The sequence below is a fragment of the Apis dorsata genome, unplaced genomic scaffold (assembly GCF_000469605.1).
Source record: "Apis dorsata unplaced genomic scaffold, Apis dorsata 1.3 scaffold_92, whole genome shotgun sequence".
In the NCBI taxonomy this organism is placed as follows: domain Eukaryota; kingdom Metazoa; phylum Arthropoda; class Insecta; order Hymenoptera; family Apidae; genus Apis; species Apis dorsata.
Genome location: NW_006263390.1, coordinates 1,102,141 through 1,107,070, shown reverse-complemented (window position 1 = coordinate 1,107,070; position 4,930 = coordinate 1,102,141).

The window sequence follows — 4,930 nt, the reverse complement described above, 5'->3', positions numbered from 1 at the left end:
GAGAGAGAGAGAGAGAGAGAGAGAGAGAGAGAGAGAGCGTCGAAGTCGGTCGCGTAAACCGATACATAATTTATGCGTAGATACAGGGTAGGTCGGATCGGCGAAAAAAAAAGGAAAAAGGAAAAAGAAATGGAGCGACGAGCGATACCAGGGGGAGGGAGGGGAGAGCAGGTAGGAAGGAACAATAAATTTAGCGGGACAATCGGGATCACGGCGATAACGCCGCTCGGTTTCGAAACACGGTACGAAAAACATTCCCGACAGACCGAGCTTGAAAAATTCAGCATCTATTATATATGTATATATATATATAGAAGTTTCGTGGATGAAATTATTTTCGACGACGAGAGAACTCGACGTTTTCGAGTTGAATAACAACAACGACGGTTCGATTTTATCCCCTCTCCTTCCCCCTTTCTCTCCCTCCCCTCTCCTCCCCCTTTCTCTCCCTCCCCTCTCCCTCCCGCGTGCAAAGATAATAAGTCAGCCGGATAACGGGGAAAGGTGAATAATCCCGAACGAATGTATTAGCGTAACTCTGTTCGTGGAACAGAGACAGACAGCGGGGATATTTGGATATAGGAGATATTACCTCGTGGCCGTTTCCCCTCATAATCCCTCGCGTTACCGATAACACGAATCCTATGGAGCAGCAGCGTGACCTAAATGAACGGTCGACGAACGTGATCCAAGGGGGAATTGTCTCCCTAAGAATCGAAATGCAATCGCTGATTTATCGATATATGTATACGTAGATGAACAGAGAAGAACAGAGCAGTTCTCTTTCTTTCTCTCTCTCCCTCTCTCTTTCTCTAGCAAAGTGGCGCCACGGCACCGTGACGAACAACTGGAGAAAGAACGGAAGAGGAAGTCGGCGAATAGAAGAAGAGTGGTGGTACGGGGAAGCGAGAGGTCGAAGCGACAATAATTTGCCCTCCTTCGAGGTGCGTGTCTCCATCTCTCTTTGGAAAACTTGCCCGCTTCCCGTCAACTATTCCGAACTACTCGCAGGGAAGAGGGAGCGAGAAGGCGGCCAGCCAGCCGGTCCCACCGAGCTTTTTCTTGACTCGAGTTTCATGGCAAAGAGGAGAGGAACGAAGGGCGAAAGGTTAAGGTTGTGTGCTTTGTACACGCATACACACACTTGTCTACTCACCCTTTTCGCGACGAGAGAGGCTTTCCTATCGACCAGGACGTGTACGCGTGCATGCTAATGTTTGGCAAGTGCATTCCTTTCATCCTCGAGACCCTATTTCGCTACGAGGAAAAGGGGGAAGAGAAGAGAGGGGAAGAGAGAGAGAGCCCTTCCGAGGAAGAAATTCAATGCAAATACGGGAGCGCGATAGGAGCGAAGCTTTCGACGAGTCGTTTGTCGGTTATTCGAACGGTGTTGTTGCTTGCGCTGGCCGCGTGCACGCCAAGGCGAGAGGAGTGAAATGGGTCGAAGGAGTGGGGGGACTGAGCGACGAATCTTTTCGGTCGAGGCTCTTCTCCTTCTTCTTTTTCTCGACACATGGTCCTCTCCCTCTTTACTAATTCAACGCGGCGTACATAGCGAGACGTAGGAGAATATCTCGATGGTTGATTGAAAGAAAAATTGTTGGTCGATCGGGAAGATTCGTGATTCGGCCACATAATGTCTAATTGGAATCCAATGAATTCGATTAATCCTTCGCTCTCGACGACTTTTTCAGTCTTACGGATTCCAATTTTTCGATTTCTTAACTAACTCCGTGTCGCTATCTCCGTCTCGCTGCTCTCAATCTCATTTTCTCCGTCGGTAATTCATCGCTCGACGAATGCGATCGATCTCGAGACGATTCAAAATCAATTTCGTCTTCGCGCGAGCTAATTTTATCTTGGAAATTTTTTCATGGCTTCTAAACTTTACGGGACTATAATACTTTTGCCGCGGATCGTCGAATCTGAATTAACGTTTCGTGGCCATTGTCGGGACCGTAGTTTCGAAGGAATTTAAGATCGAATATCTCATCTCCTGTTTTAAAGTATAAGCTTCCCATTATTTTTCTGATGAAAGAAATAAGGAGCCTACTCGCAAATTTCAATACCGCGCTCTTATTAATCAGAGATAACAAGATCTGAAACGTCGCGTAATATTCGAACATATTAAAATGTGGAGAAAATTCATTTTCAAATTTATAAAAAAATAATCGTAACATATAATAAAACAGTCTTATATAGTAAAGATTTTAAACATTTTATGGATTAAACGAAATACGTGTTTATAGAAATATTCTATAAATTTATTAAAAGACGTTTAAATTTCAATTTTATAATGGATATGACATCTCGAAACATTCATTTTAATTTAAATCGTTATAAATTATCGATAAGTTTTTTATTTATTTATTTATTTATTTCTTTTTTGTAAATTAAATCAAGTAATTACTTCATATTAGAAATGTGATGATTTTATGTTCTATGTCGTTCCACGCGATAAGACATTAAATATATGAAAAATAAAAACATTCTACTTTATTTTACCGCTATATTTGATTCACAAAACTTTGCAAAACTATACTAAAATTAATTTTATTTACAGCCTATGATATGTATCGAACTAAACAGATTCTTTGATATAGCCATTTATGGATTAATTCTAATCTAATGATTATTTATTTATGATATTTTGAATAAGAAATAAAATAATAATATTCCTAACTTTAGTTGGCAATTTTTCTATTTCTTTCAATCTTTGAGCGGTCAGTGCGTCTTCTTAAGATGCTTTATCATTTTCATTTTCATTGTTTCTATCGTTATTTCGTTAAATTGTCATTATTTAATTTATTATTTCCTGGTTCTCCCAAACATCCCGTAGCAAATAGCTGTAACTTCTTCTTTTAATAAGCATTTCTTTCTTAACATCTGTTTCTTTAGAATTTCCAATTGTCAAGGTCCAGTTTATCGTATCCTATTTGTCAAATTCGAAATGCTTTCCAACTCGATCGCCCGCTGGTACTTTTTCCGCTACATCTGCCACGCAGATTTTTAAACGTACGATCCCAGAATATAACCAACGACACGAGGATTGTCACATTTTTCGAATTCACATTCGAATAGCGAATAAAACTAGCATATTTTGAATTTTTTTTTTTTTTTGACAATCTATATTTAAAAAGAAACTGTAATTTTGTTTCGTTCTTCTCATTTCTATTTAAATATTTGTTAATTTCTTTTCCATTTTATTTTAACTTATATTTTTCTATATATTTGTATATTTCTGTATTTTTTAAGTACATCGATCATTATATATCTTCTTTTTTATATTAATTAAATAATAATATTTAATAATATTTTATAAATAATATTTTTCTATATTAATTAAAAGCAATACTATTCTCTAAAGATTATTCGAACTCCACACGATTTCCCGCATCCGTTCAATGAATTTCTTAGCTAACTTAAAACGATTTCGCGCACGAATTAATTGTTATAAAACTTTTATATTCTAATATTTTATGTATCTTTACGTGTAAAGAAAGAAAATTTGTCGAATGTCAAAGTCTAAATTGTTTCGTGCGATATTTTAATAACAACGTAATTACCAAGATGCTTTCTCGATTTGTCAGAGCAAGTATTACGATAAAATGTCGTTTCGTGTCTTATTGAGAGCAAACTTTACAATTTAATGTGCTCTCATATTCACTATCTATCATCCTTATTTTTAATCTTCTTATACTAGATTGCTATTTTCCTTTTCTCAATCTGTTGATGAATAGAAATAATTTTGTTAATAAATAACGAAAAATTTATCTTGAACTAATATCCCAATAACGTATTGTCACATTTATCTATTATTCTTATTTTCAATCTTCTTATACTATATCTCTATTTTAATCGTTATTTTCTCTTTCTATCGTCAATTTCTTAACGAATAGAAATAATTTCGTTATTTAATAAAAATATACTACATTTCTATTTTCCCTTTTTCTATCGTCAATTTCTTAACGAATAGAAATAATTCTGTTATTTAATAACGAAAAACTCACCTTGAACTAATACTCCAATAACGTGTACTCATATTTATCGTCTATTATTCTTATTTTTCACCTTCTTATACTATATCTCTATTTTTCTTTCTCTATCGTTCTTAACACATAGAAATAATTTCGTTATTTAATAAACGAAAAATCAAACTCATCTTCTCTCGAATTAATTTCATTACGTATTCCACGCTTACAAAATTCAAAAACTTCGAAAATAATGTTTCTATTCCCAGTGACCGTCAAACTCAGACCACCGCCAAAAATATATATCGATCCACGATTTAATTTCAGATAAAAAAAATCTAACCATTCGACAGTACATTATTCTTAAAAATCTTAGAAATCTATTCTCGAAGCGATATTTTAAAAAGAATCGAACATAAATAAATATGAATCGTCGCATCGATGCCGAAGAGTCACTTCTCGAGTTATCGCATCGAGTCGAGTGCTGGAGAGTCATCATTCGAAAGCGCAAAGGATTAAAAAAAAAAGATAATTTCCTCCAGTATTTTCGACCCTATCCCTCGAACCACTGTGACGACTGACAACTCTCGAGCGCAAAGGGTTAATCGTTCAACGCGTCGTATCGATGCAGCTGTGTGTTTAATCGAGGAAGAGGGGGAGGAATTGTTTCACTCGATCGTTGCATCTCATCGAAACGTTCGTATCCTTCGTTTCCCTTCCCTTGCCCTCTGATTGGAACTGAAAAGAAAAGAAAAGAGAGACAAACATGTTTTCTTTCTCTCGTCCGTNCGTTTTTCTCCCTCCCCCTCTTCTTGTTTCCCGCGCCCGTTCATTAATTAAATCCTCGTCTGCTCGCGAAGCCAGAAGCCAGCAGCCAGGATGCGACACGAGGACGAAAGGAGGGAGGCGTTCGAAAAAAACGCCGATTTTCGAGGGGAACCGCATTGGAAATCCATCGA